The sequence below is a fragment of the Drosophila persimilis genome, unplaced genomic scaffold (assembly GCF_003286085.1).
Source record: "Drosophila persimilis strain 14011-0111.01,24,50 unplaced genomic scaffold, DperRS2 tig00000431-arrow-pilon, whole genome shotgun sequence".
NCBI classification, from domain to species: Eukaryota; Metazoa; Arthropoda; class Insecta; order Diptera; family Drosophilidae; genus Drosophila; species Drosophila persimilis.
In genome coordinates, this window is record NW_020825312.1 from 4,438,451 (window position 1) to 4,452,849 (window position 14,399).

The 14,399-nt window shown below is 49.8% G+C and overlaps 1 protein-coding gene across 1 annotated transcript in view; it reads left to right on the top strand.

Annotated features, from left to right (window-relative positions):
* The window catches only part of LOC6597102 (glypican-4), a 34,441-nt gene that overhangs the window by 12,932 nt on the left and 7,110 nt on the right, over positions 1–14,399 (top strand). The gene's annotated exons all lie outside the window — the stretch shown is intronic.

The window sequence follows — 14,399 nt, forward strand, 5'->3', positions numbered from 1 at the left end:
TGGCAGATGCAGGGCTTGGCTTTGACAATGGGCCAGAGACAACACTCGACACGGGCGGCGCATGGCGACAGGGCCGTGTGCCCCCCTCCCCCTCCCCCCTCCCCGCCGAACAAGCGAAATATGTTGCAAAGTCTTGCACTTTTTGCCCCAGAGACGGGGGACACACGGGGCGGGGAAGGGGAAGGGGAAGGGACACCCTACCTGTGTGGAGGGGCTTAATTGTTGGGTTGTGTGTAGGATACACAGAGATACACGACACAACTCGACACTCGACGACAATGGCGATGCTGGAGGGGGCACAGAGGGGGCACAGAGGGGGCACAGAGGACCCTGTTGAAATCAAAGCTTTGTGGTGCCGACATGATGTGTGCTGTGTGGATGATGATGACAGGTAGCCGAGTGTTTAATTTATGTCTTTTTAAGCACTTTGCCCAGCCGCCTCTTCTGCATAGAAACAAAGAGAGAGAGACAGAGACGGGGAGACAGGGAGAGGAAGATGCAGATGCAGAAGTTGCATCTGTGGCCGTTGATAAGAAAATGTTGGAAAAACTTTTGCCAGCGAGTGGGTATTTTTCTATTAATCAAAGCTGCTGGAAACCCACTTGCCTGCAGATACATTCTGTATCTTTTGGCAGGCAATCACAATGGTCCTTATTCTCATTCTGCCCACAATCTGAGAAACATTAATTACGAAACACTAAAAGCATTCCCATTCCCACATTCCCACAGAAAAAGGGAGCTCTATAAATTTGTGCGACTCCTGGGACTATTATTAGAGCTAATCATGCGATATCCTCGATGCCCCGCTGTGCTGGGTGTTTGGTTACCAGGAAGAAGGCGGCACGGCCATAACAATGGGCCTCCCTCGAAAGGGATAATGCGTAACGCAGGATACGGCACCAGAAGAGCGAGAGGTCGTTTCCTTTTTGTTTTTTTTTTGGGAAAATCCCAATCAATGCAGCGCAACGAATCGGCCCTACAATGGAGGCACCACCGGACAACTGCTGGACTTCTGGGCGACTTCTGGCCGACTTCTGTGCGACTTCTGGGCTGACTGACAGCTCTCAGACCACTGGAAAAATGTGTCAATTTGCAGCAATCTAATCTCTGTGTGTGCGGTCCGACGACCGGCCCGAAATTCCATTGAAATACAAGCATTCTCCTTTTGGCGTTTACCATTTAATCAATTATTATGGAAAGAGCATATATAGTACGTTATCTTTTGGCATTCTGTTTGTACAAATCGATCACCGAACGAAACTGGCACACACGGAATGGAGTGGAGTGGATCGGATCGGATCGGTGGAGTGGAGGAGTGGAGTGTTGCTTGCTTTCAAAATCCTCAATTAGTTGTACACATAAATCAGGCGAAATCACAGAAACCCTTTCTTCTAGCGGGAGTGCGGAACGCCTTTTGATTTGGGTTAAAGATTTCTTGTCAACGCGTGGAACGGGGGGGCGGATTGATAGCCAAGGTTTGAGGGGGCGGGGGGGAGGCATACCCTATCCCCCTGTGCTAAAAAATAGAGATACAAATATATCTTTTCCTAGGCAGAGCGTGTGCGAGAGATGAGTGGCCCCCGATTTGTTTACCGGCGATCGCTCGATGCCCTACCGATGATATGTATAGAATGTGCTAATGAATTAATTACCCCTGTCCGAACCCAGCTGCTGGGCAGGCGGGGGAGGGGGCGGGGGGTAGGCCCACAAATATTATTTGATTTTGTTAATTGTCGAAATAAAAACGTGGCCCGCAGTGGAATGTGTTAATGGCCTTAATCGGATCTCGAAAGAACCCATTGAGCAGCGACGAGTCTCCCCCTCCCCCTCCCCCATCCACCGCTCGGGGAGCAAAGTTGCAGAGTCATATCCTAAAGCGTCTCCCATGATCATTGGCTGTTATTGGTTGTGGCATTGGCGATGCGAAGCGATGATCTTATCATCAGAGCATCAGGCCCGAGCAGGCCAGAGCAGGGCAGAGCAGAGTGCGGCCTACAACTCAATTTTTTGGGTTCCCATCTATCTGAATCGTTCATCCAATCACGTCCGGTGGGTATTTTCTTGTGAGCGTTTGCTTTTCGACCTGTTCTTAATGGCTTTTCAATTGAGCCATTCAATTGTTGTTATTAACGTTATTTGTTTGTTTATTAGGTGGAATCGTAGTCTGGGTCTCTGGGTTCTAGGTTCTATATTCTAGGAATGGGGAGGGGAATATGACACTTGTGGCTGAGTCGTGAGAGAGTTGGGAATGAGTGGCCGCATATTTCAGGCCATTAAAGTCCCACTTTGGGCCTAATAAACCCAACAGCCAGGCAGGCTCACACACAGCACCGCCCCAAGAGGCAGCCTAGAGGACCCAGACCTAGCCCTAGCCCTAGCCCTAGCCCTAGCCCTGGACTGGCCTCCTTGGATCATGTTGTAATGCCACCACGTACAAACGTCAATTAAATAAATACAAGATACCAAAAGCGTTGTAAACGCCCCGATCGTGGGCTCCCCAGACACCGCCAGACACCCAAGAACGGGTAAGGGGCGGGGCCGGGGGCCGGGGGCGTTGGGGAGGAGGAGATTCATTCTGGAGCCAAAGAACGATTCATAAATTCTGAATTTTCCACTGCCTCGGCGACTGGCGACTGCCTCTGGACTCTGGAATGTGCTCTGGCCGGACTCTCTGGCCTCTCTCTCTCTGTCTCTCGTTTATTTTTGGTCTAGAACGAGTTTTCGTTGCATACCGCTCCCCGTGGCGACTGCAGTGGCAACTTCCTGTGGCCACTCCAGCCGCAGAGTCGAGATATCCGCCGTAGGAGGAATTGTCATTCGCGCAAATTTAATCAAAGTGCCTGGAACCACGAGGAGGAGGAGGAGGAGGAGGAAACTTGAGAAGCTTTTCATTTATTTGCTCACTCAATTAGTGGCAGGGCCCTCTCCTCGTCGGATCATTCAGTTTTTCCTGTTTATTTGTACGATCTCTACCTCCCTCTGGCACTCGCCTGGAGGAAGGCAAGGGGGGGGGGGGGGGGGGGGCTGGCCTTCTGTTTAAACTCTTTTTTGCATTCCTTTGATTTCCGATCGAAATGATAAATGAACGTCCGCCCCTCCCCCCCTCTCCCCCTTGGCTCTTTGATTGTTCTGTTCGATTCGATTCGATTCGAACCGACTCTCGATGTCTCTTAATTGTCCAGATTCGCTTCCTAATGAATTTTTAATAATTTCCAGCTCTGTTCTCCACTCTATGCAAATTAATTTGACACAATTCTGTACAAAACATACACATGTCTCTCCCTCTACCTCCCCCTCTTCCTACCTCTCAGATCTGCTCAGATTGGTTCCGCTTGCGTCATTCGATATCGGCAGATACACATGTATCTATGTATCTGGGGTACACGCATTTGGGTCTTTGAAAGATAGACGCACCCTAGGGTGCTTTAGACCTTAGAATACCCCAAAAGGAAACCTCCCCCTGAAGGTATCCTCCCGTTGAGAACCTTCTTCTAAGAGTCCTTGCCATGGCAATCGTCTAAGGAGTGCCTGACAAGCGACTGTGTGTTTTGTTGTTGGATTCGTGGGATCGCAAGGCCCAACACTTTCCCTGGGCTGACTTCTCGCTCTCTCCCAGTGTGGCTTGGCAGCAACTCCGATCTGTTTCCAGAAATAGGCATACCCCAGATACAAATACTCGTCCCATCCCCCTTCCAGTGCACACATCTCGAATCTCTTCGCGCCACTCGACTCGCCTCGACTGGCCTCGCTTTAATGGAGTGCAACACCATTCAATTCCGATCAATTGCCATTGATTGATATCAGCCACACCGAGTCGTTGCAGAAGGCGCTGTCTGGGGGTCTCTGGAGGTCTCGGCAGCTGCATTTTGCGCCCAAACACTCGCCCTTCCCGCCTGTTAATTGCTGATAAATAAGCCAACAAATTTTCAGCAATAGCTTTGCGTCCAGCCGCAGACGCACACACGCACAAAGGGACTTGGGGCAGGCATCATTTGCATCTCTTTTGTTGCATTTCAATTTAAATAAATGTCTTCGGGGGGGACTCTCGAGGCGAACAAAGGCGCAGAATGCCATTTTTCATAATTTGCGGTTGTCAGCAAAAGGTTTTTCCTTTAGTGGAGGGGAGTCGAGGGGAGTGGAGGGGAGCAGAAGTCTGATAAATGAATGTGGGATGGAAATCCTGGGCGAACGACTTCCTGGAGGGCACCTGAAAATTCCGTGGAAACCGAAACGAAACGAAACGAAGAAAACACTCGTAAATTTGTAAGAAATTTGTTGTTCTGTCGGCAAGTGTCGCGATCTATCCCCCACCCCACCCCCAGGGCGGGAGGGGCAGCCATAAATCGTTTAAGAGGAGCGACAGAGAGGCAGAGAGGGGGGGAGGGGGGCACACGCCCACCAGTGGAACTGTGGCACTGTGGAGCGTGGAAGAATTGCCACAAGTCTGCCACAATTTATTTAGTTTAGTGCACTTGTCATTAAAGATAATTTATAAGTGGTGGCAGACAGACATGAGCCGAGGGTGCCCCTCCCCCCCACCACCACGTGGGCGTTGTAGTAATTGGGAGGGAGGGGGAGAGTGAGCCAGAGATCTGTTGCAACTCCAGCAAGGGGCTGTGTGGGTCTTGAGTGATATCTTTATTTGATGGTTTCCCAAGTGCCATAAAAGCTGATCTCGCCCCTCGGATCTGATGACATTTTTGACTGTGGCCTGTGGCCTCTTCTCTGGCCAAATTTATGCCGCATTGCTGGCCATTAACTGTCAAATAAAAGCCTGCTTATTGGACGTTCGAAACTCATTAAATATGCCGCTCTGGGGTCGGCTGGCCAAACAGCAATTTGTGTGATTAATAATCGTAATCATCGGAGAAGAGTCCGGCCCACAAATTATGTTGTCACATGCGAAACAGAGGAGGCACCGCGGCGGCTCTAACAGGATTATGTGGCATGCCACATTAGCATTTTCATGCCATCGCCATCGCCGTCGCCATCGCCGTCTCCTACCTGCTCGGACATGGCCTAATTTGTTGTCTCACTCTCTCCCGTTTCTGCCTGTTTCACAGCTGGAGTTCAAAGGTCGATTCTCTCTCTCCCTCTCTCTCTCTATCTTTTTTTTGGGGAATTTATGCTCGATTATGTCCACATGGACCTTTGCCGCTCTCCCTTTTTGTTGTTCTTCTGCAGCTGTATCTATGTATCTGTGTATCTGTGTATCTGTGCTCTGTGATGCGTGGAACTGCCATCGATTATTGATTTAATTAATTATCAACGCTCTGTGTGTGTCTCTCTGCCTCTCTCCCTCTTCCCCTTTTGTTGCCTTAATAAATATTAATAAATTCCATTTGAGATTTTCTTTTATTGAAAATTACTTTATTGTTGCGCTGGGCACCCCCCCTCCTCCCCCCCAGCGGTGCTAAATGGATTCTCAAGAGCAAATCAATTGTTTATCGAGAAATTAATTTTCCCCAGAGAATCCAACAACACCTGTTGCACATCTCTGTAGCTGTAGCGGCCCTTAAAATCTGTATCTTTCAGATACTTTATCTTGTGCACAACCACAGACACGAGAGTGTTTCAGGTCTCGTCGCGTCTCTGATTTCCCAGATTCATTACCGACCCGAACCGAACAGATCTTTGAAAATCCCACAAAATTAAATCATTTATGAGCTTTAAAATGTTGGCCAATTTATTTGATGCTCTCCCAGCTCCCTCTCCCCCTCTACCACCCCTCTGCTTCTGCTTTTGGGTCGGCCACTAAATTGTTTTGTGGTTAGCAGCAGCAATTTGAGAGAGAGAGAGAGAGAGAGGGGGAGAGAGAGAGAGAGGTGGAGAGATTTGGTTATTATTATTTTTTTTTGTTCCACCACGAGTACCTTTTGGCTCTTTGGAGGAGATCGCAGCTCAGCTTTTATGGCTTTTGCGGTTGAATGTTTTGCGGTCTGCGAAATGTCTGAGAGCCGGGTACGGGTACGGGTACGGGTACGGGTTCGGGTGGGGGGCAGGCACATCCGAGCCGGGGGCTGATGGGCTTATGAGTCGCTCTTAAATGCTCTTTTATGGCTTAAGCCAAGTTTTCCAATTGAATCGATGACTCGTCTCTGGCGCACTGCTCACATTTTTAATTGGAACACAAAAAATGTACGTCCAAGCTTGACAGCCACACGTACCGCAGTCTCCAATGTCTGTGGCAGTCGCCGCAGAGTTGCAAAAACAGACAACACTCGACCAGAGGAACGTGCTTTGAATACTCACTTCTACTATATCGAGAGAGTGCCCCCGTAGCCCCGTAGCCCCCACCAGACGCTGCCTGCATTCAGTAAATCTCGTGTCTCTCTGTCGCTCCGTCTCTCTGCCTGTCGCTGGGCTTTTATCTCGTGTCCGAAATCGACTTTTAAATCCAGTCAAAACATCAGGCCGGCCATCAACTGTGGGCCTCCCTCTCCCCCTCCCTCCCTCTCTCTTTGATGGTGCGAAAATTGAAATTTCGGTCTATTTCGGAGGTCCCTTCCGACCCCGTTGAGAATCCTACGCCTAATGGGATCCAATCACAAACTTGATCCCATGCCATAATCCGATTAATCAGCGGATCTCTTGCCTCACCACCCGACCCGCCCGGACCCGCCCGGACCCGCCCGGACCCGCCCGGACCCGCCTGGACCCGCCTGGACCCGTCCGGACCCGCCCGATCCACTATGAATAAATGCCAAATAAATAACAGAGCGGGCAAAAGTAAATACAAAAATAATAATAATGATTGTCAATTGGAGAGGTAAACAGAAGCAAAAGCCGAGTGTCTGGACCCCGTCTCCCGTCCCCTGGCCCCCAGATGGAGACGGGTGCGGTGCGGTGCGGTGGTTGCCTTTGAAATCGAATCGATGGCGAATCGAACGCCATTTCTCAGCTATTTCTGTCTGGATTTCGGATTTTTGTTTGTTTTGACCCGCCGCCCGCCTCCTGCCGCCTGCCTCCTTCCGCCTGCCTCCTCCTGCCTCCCGCCTGTGTGGTTCATTCAAGCGAAATTAATTAAACAATAAAATTTGATTAATGGCATTGTTCGGGGAGCGTGTGTGTGTGTTTGTTTGGTCTCTGTTTAACCTGTTTTGCCGTTTACGCATATTTTTCGTTGCGGCCACAATCGACCCCCAAAAAAATTGGACAATGGGGCGTATGAGCAATGTGCACAGAGCCCGAAAATGTCTCGCACAGTTTGTTTCATTTTCCCGTAACTCACTAATTAGAGCATCGTAAATTGAGTGTAAATTTCGGCACACCACTCGAGACATACCCTGCACACGCATTCCGAAGGGGAAAAACCAGCGTCTAACATTCCATATTTCGTGTATTTCGTATGGAATGCAATGCACTAGAGTGCGAATTCCTTTTGGCAATTTTGCATTCCCTGGAAAAAACATCAAACATCTGATTCTCTGATTCTCTATCCCATATGGTTCCTAAATATAACCTTAAATCCTTTATTCTGCCCTAAAACATTGCAAAGAACTCGTCTTTATTCCACCAAAACTTCATGAAGAATCCTAACGCATGTGTCGGTACGCTTATGGGACATTTGTGCAAGAAATGCTTGCCTTATTTTGAAATATTATTATCTTTATACACGTACTGAGTGCTGCTGTTTCTGCTGGCTGGGTGTACTCTTTTCTTAAGTAAATTTATTCATGTCCGTTACTCTTTTCCTTTGCATATTCATATGCTTTAAACGTTCGAAAAGAGTATCATAGAAGCGAGTCTTAGCTGTTGTTGGCGTACTAGAAGAGTAATACTTGTACTCTTTGCTTAAGTGGGTCTCTGGCTCTCCGTTACTCTTGTCATTTGCTTAACAAGATTAAAAAGAGGATCATGGAAGCGAGACCTCGGCTTTGGTATGTTAGGAGTGTGTCTGTGCCTTGTCTCCGTTGTTCCAGGCTGTCCGTTACTCTTGTCCTTTGCCTATTCCTATGCTTTAAACGCTCGAAAAGAGCACCATAGAAGCGAGTCTGCGGCGTTAATCGCGCGGCTCTGTGGGAATTAAAACTACCAGTGGATGATTAATGAAGTGAAAGCCCAACCAAAGGTAACCCCGCCCCCCCAGTGGTAACCCCAAACCGAAAGCTATGTACTCCATAGTGCACATAGATGGATCTTTCTCTTTGTGGGCGGCGTTTGAGGAAGTGGTGCTGCCAGAAAATCTGCATTTATCAAATTGACAAATGCAAAAGACTCCATTCAGCGTTGCACACACGCGTGTGTCTGTCCGTGCGTATTCTTTGGGCGTTACCGTGAGCTTTTCTTTCCTTTCTTCTGCGGAAAAAAGATGCATCTCTTTTTAGATAATTTCCTGTGGAAATTATCTTTCTGTCAAAACATTCCTTTTCACAACATTCGCATGAATAACGAACTGGGCGTGGGGTGGAGGAGGAGGTGCAGGCGGAGAGCCATTCGTTGGCTGTTGGCTCTTAATGTTGCCTCCGGGTGCATGCAACATTTAGCATGCTCCACCTTTGGACTCCTCACCCTCACCCCCACCCCCCCCTCCGACCCCTACCATCCGACTACGTATAATTATACAAAACGTAGGCTAAAATGTTGCATGGGAGATTTTCCTATTCGTTTTTCCCTGCCTGTGCCTCTGCCTCTGCCTCTGTGCCTTCGTCTCTGTCTCTGTCTCTTTCGCTGCTTTCTTCACGAACAGGGCGGCTCTTTTAGGCGTAATTAAAATTACTCGACTGCAAGCGGTGCAGAGGCGGTGGAGGCGGTGCAGCGGTGCAGCGGTGGAGGAGTGGAGGCGGTGGAGCCGGTGGATGGGGCATGGGGCGTATGTTTGTGCTGCAAAACACGTTCCGTGCAACTTTCAAGAAGTCTTCCTGGTCCGCGAGGAGGTTGGAGGTCGTCTCGTCTCGTCTCAGTCGAAATGCTTTCTGCCTGATGAAGTGACGACAGCGACACCGGCACAGACTTTTCAAAAGTGTTGCACATGTTTTCTTCACTCATTTGTTCGGCTGCCAAGATGTCTGCGGCAAGTTGTAACAATCCCAGCCCCCCCCCTGCCCCCTGCCCACGCTCCACGCCATTGAATGACAATTTCAAAATGCGCAAAAATGTGCGAAAATGTTTCACACATAAATAGCACAGCGGTGGGCAGCGGTGCACAGAGGGCGGGACGGGGGGCGCAGAGGGGGGCACCCCAAAGAAAATAAACATTTTCCTTTCCATTGGCATCAATATTTTTGTGAGGCGTAATTAGCAGCAGCCCGGGGGGGTGGGGGGCACCGGGGGGGAGGGGTGTCGGTGTCTGAATGCGAAACATCTGCTAATGGAAAAGCGTGGAATCCCAAGAACCAGGGCGGCCCACCGAACTTTACGAAACTCACCGAAACCCCGAAAATCCGTAATCATTTGTGCCGCTGATTATCTGTGAATATTTGGGCATGTATATGCCCCTTCAACAGGCTCTCCGTCTGTGTGATTTGTGCTGTGCTGCAACCAGATCTCTGACCCAGCCACAGCCCCGGGGGGGCAGACGGGTGGTCCGCGTCCGAGTTCGATGAAAATCTGTAAAATTAATTAAGTGCGAGGCGATGGGGAGTGCGAGAGGAACTAATCTCAATGGCAATCGCAGTGGTCCAATATTTGTACAAATTTCTCTACAGCCTGCTGTACGTACGTGTATCTCTATTTGTTCGCGGCGGGTGGTGGTGCCTGCCTGCCTGCCTGCCTGCCAATTGAGTCATGTGTTGCACCGTCCAGCGTCCAGCGTCCGAGTGGAGTGGAGTGCCCTGTGGCTCCGTCTGAGGCAGAGGCAGGGGCTGGGGCAGAGGCAGGGGCACCATTTGTTTGTTTCCATTCGAAGAGGGCTCGCCCGCCCGTGCATTCCTGTGCATTTTTGAAGTGCACGGCAAGGGCCATTAAATAAAATCCAAATCAGAAACAGAAACAGAAACAAAAGCGAAACAATTCTGAAAACGATTCAGATTTAATTGCATTTTTCTGACCTGAAAAGTAAGCCAAGAGCCGAAGCCAGAACCAGAGCCAGTACCACTTTTGTGCAGTCGAAAAGAAAATCTTGTGTTCCAGCAAATGCCTGGGAGAGCCTGCTGTGTTGACCCAATAAATAACCCAAGTCCCCGGCCCCGCCCCGCCCCCTTTCGTTGCTCATTAAATGAGCCGCCGCCCCACGTCACGGGCAGATGTTGCTGCCGGAATTTGAATAATGCCAAAAGGCCCAAAAGGCGGCTCGTAGGAGAAATCATTTTCAATCTACGTGCGAATTCAAAAAAAAAAAAAGAAGAAGAAGCCACCCCAGTGGGTGGTGGGTGGTGGGTGGTGGTGTGATTGCTGGCTCTCGCTTGCTGGGCGCCTAATTAAAACTCATTACCATAAGCATCAGAACTTGAGCAAGCCACAGACCAGGGCCGTCCCGGGCCGGACGGCAGAGACGGAAGGGACTGCCAGTCAGGAAATTTAAATCAATTCACAAACAAGCCAAAGAGAGAGCGGGAGAGAGAGAGCGCAAGCGGGACAGGAGACAGGAGCGGCTACCAGGCCGTTTAACCTTTTCTTTGGCTAATGCAATTTCCTTGCCAGACGGCGGCATTTTCTGCTTTCGATACCCTGTACTGAAGGGGTGTCTGTGTTCCAGCCACAGTTCCGATGAGGACTATTCCATACTGATCACTTTTTAGCCCATTGTTTTTTGGTTTTCGTTGGATTATTTTTCACAATTTTGACGTGGATTATCCCGATTATCGCTGGTTTGCAGAACTTAAACGCGCTCGTAGTTCAGTCGATGAGGACTTCTTGTTGTGCCCCAAAACATCGCTAGTATCCTCCTTTTTAGGGGTCTTCCAAGCAGAGTTGGTTCCATCTATGGAGCAGAGGGTATCGCTTGGTCGGCTACCCAGCCCCAGCTCTACTGCAACCTTCTGCCTTGCTTCTGTTGCTGTTTCTTTTTGGCTTCCGCTTTTTTGGGGTTGAATTTGCCTGAAATTTCCGCACTATCCCACCCCGCTGCCTGCTTCCTGCCGTGTGGCAGTCACCCACCCCTGCAGCATAGTAAAAGTGAAAGCTACATGCGTGCAACGACCCCTTTTTCATATGCCCCGTATGCCCCGTTCCCACCCTCTTGCGTCTGCCAGCGCGCTCTCCCTCTCTCGCTCCTTTGGCAGCTCTCTGCTCGCTTGACACTCGCTCTCGCTAGCTCTCTGTCTCGCTCACGCTTTGTCTGGCTATTCATTTTCCCTTTTGCACTGTTTGCTGTTGTTCTTTTCGTCGTCGAAAAGTTTTCGGCCACATGTGCAACAGTTCTGCCGTCGTCCTGCTGGCGGCTTCTGGGCGCCTGTTCCCGTGCCGGCTCGCATTTTTGTGCCAGGCCAAAAAGGACGAAGCGATGAGCGAGTTTTGCTCTCCCTCGCTCGCTCTCGCTCTCTCTGTACTTTGTAATGGCCATTGAAACTCAACTTAAAAGTAAAGTTTGCACAGCATTTCAATAGAGAGTGGCGTAGGGTTGGGGCCAGGGGCAGGGGGCAGGGGCCAGGGGGCAGGGGCAGGAAGCTTGAGTTTTAGTTTTTGGCGTCTGCTTTTGTCTCGCTGCAACTTTTCTGTTGTTTGTTGCCGTTTCCACTTGCCGGCTCGGCTTTGTTTCCGTTTCGGGTCCGGGCCCGGGTCCGGGTTCTGGGGCTCGCGCCAACTTTTTGAAATGTTTGTTGTTGTGCGCGCCTCTTTATCTCCAAGTGGAGCACAAAGAGTGGAGCCACGATGGGGTCGAAGGGGTGTACAGGCTGGAAAGCAGAACTGGGACACTTACTCGGAATCCCATACAGAGTGCATCAATGGGAAAAGCAATCAGTACCAAGGAATACCTGCAATTATCGATATCCTGCACACTCGTACAGCCTTTTAATGGAAGCCATATCCCCCCCATACACCTACCATATTTTCCTTCTTTTACATTTCCCCAATTCAAACCAGAAATCTGTGTATCGATGTTACAAGCCCGTACAGCAGGAAGCATAACGAAAATGTGCGTGTGAGCAAGTCGCAATTGCGTAAATCTCAATCAAAAGAGGCACGAGATGAATGAAATCAACAAAGAAAATTGACACTCACAGGAAAAATGGCGGGACACTCTACCGAGTACATTGTAGAAAGTCTTCCGCTTAACCGAAAGTGCTGATTGGTGCTTTGAACCCATTGTCATGCTCTGAGAGTCAAATGGCATGTTTGGAGCAGCGGAAAAAGTGCAAAAGCGCAACAGAAATAGTTCGCAGCACTGCGGCAAATGGTTTGTCGGATCTCATCACGACATATCCTTTGTTTTTTCTCGTCGTCGCATAGTACCATTGAAGAGCAGAGAATTTCGGTTGCTTTGTTTATCATTTTGTGTGGGTGTTGGGTGGTGTTTCGTGTGGGTTTTGTGGGTGGCAGCTACTCGTAAGTTTCGGTGTCAAGCACCCTGTTGAGTGCCAGTTAGGGCCTGCTTTTGGCACTCTCTGAGAGTGCTTTGCTCCCTCTGTATCTGTGCAGAGATACGTGTGCCGAAAGTATGCCGGATGCCGGCTACCGACGACCGACTACCGGCTACGGCACTCTGGGCGCCCATTCCTCACTCACCCCAATTGTTGGGCTCGGCCTTCCTTCTGGCGGGCTCTTCGTTATCGCGGCTGGATATTGACTGCGATACGCCTGCTAAACTTTCGCACCCTTTTAGGGCCCTCAGGGGTGGACGTGGACGTATCGTCTCGTCTCGTCTCGCCTGTCTACGGGCGCCGCTGGGGCAATTGCTTCCTTCGTTTGTTGATCGTTACAGTAAATCATTTGAAATGAAATTTCACTGCCACTGCCATTTCCACCTCCGCTTCCCTCCCCCAGCTGGAAACTACGGGTAAGTGGATTGCGCGTAGGAAATGGAAAACATGTGACCATCTCCCAACCCCTCTACTGCTGCCGCTGTCTCTCTACTCTTTAAGGGGGGTGGATGGGATATTCCTGGGTGGTTTTTGGTTACTTTTTTGCTTGTGCCAGCCAAAGCTTAAGTTTTCTATTAGACAACAGGGCCACGGCATGGCCACGGCAGCGCCACGGCATGGCAGGGTGATTTTTACAGCGTCAGCTAGAATAAAAAGGGAAACCGTAAGCCATATCCGTAAGTTGAGGTCATTTATTATGCTCATGACACCTTCCCTGGCATCCAGCATCCAGCTTCCAGCCTCCTCCCCTCCCCCTGGACCTGGCATTCCCCTCGGTATTGCCGCCTCATGGCCACATTTGTTATCTGGAATCTGGAAGCCCTCGTCTCTGGTACACCCATTGTTGTCTGCTGGCCAAATTATGCATCAATTCATAAAAATGGCTGGCAACAGTCCCGTTACTTTAATGCCGTTACAGTGTTTATCGATTGCAGCCTAGGGATGGGCGAAAGAGCCGAATGGATTTACCACAAAATGACTCGAAAAGAAGGGATATATGGATACATTCAGTGATGGACGATTAGCCGGGACTCCATTGCCATTAGTTTTATTCGTATGTGCTTCGTAGATACTTCTTGCTCGTTTCAATTATGCTCCTAGCTCGCTGTCGAGCAGTTCCATCCTACCGCAAATTCAATTAACCCCCGAAAATGGTCTCCGCACCAAAGCACCGAAGAAATCTGAGCAAAACATGGCCCAAACGACACACAATTAAAACGGGGACCACAAACTGTGAGCCAATTTAGATAAGCCCAAGGATATGTGTGTGTGCAGCCCCCAACCAGCCTCGGCAACGGCAACCCCATCTGGGCAAACGACTGCCTCTGCGCCACACTCCATTCATATCTTGTGCAACATAACAATTAGTAGAGACCATAAAACGAGGCGGCCGGAGTGGGATGTTTTGGGAGCACGGAGCCGGAGCCGGAGCCGAAATCGAGTTGAAGTTGAAGTTGTTTACATTCCCCAGTCGAGAAATGTGCACTAAAGTATCTAAATTTATAAGAGAAGAATACAGAGCAGAACGGAGGGGAACGAAAGGGAGGCGGAGCGGGATAGGGGGGCACATGCATATGCACTCCCGCTCCCGCTCCCGCAGATGCTGTGCCCTGCAGATGAGGCATGCAACCTGCCACCGGGCAACGGGCACCGGGCACTGGGAATTTATGACTACAGTTTAGAGTAAATACCGAAAAATCTCAATTTGAGAACCGAAAATATACGAACTTCCAACTTGTGTTTGCCTTCAATTAGCGTGGAACTTTCGGCCTGGCCCGGCATCTAAATAAACAGAAAACCGAACCAGCAGAAGCTATAAAAAAAAAAACCCCCGCCCCCCCCCCCCCCGACGAGTCTTCATGGTCTCCAAAATGAATCCATCGGTGCATGGAACTAATGCACTCTCCCTCTCCCTCGCTCTCCCTCTCTCTCTTAAGA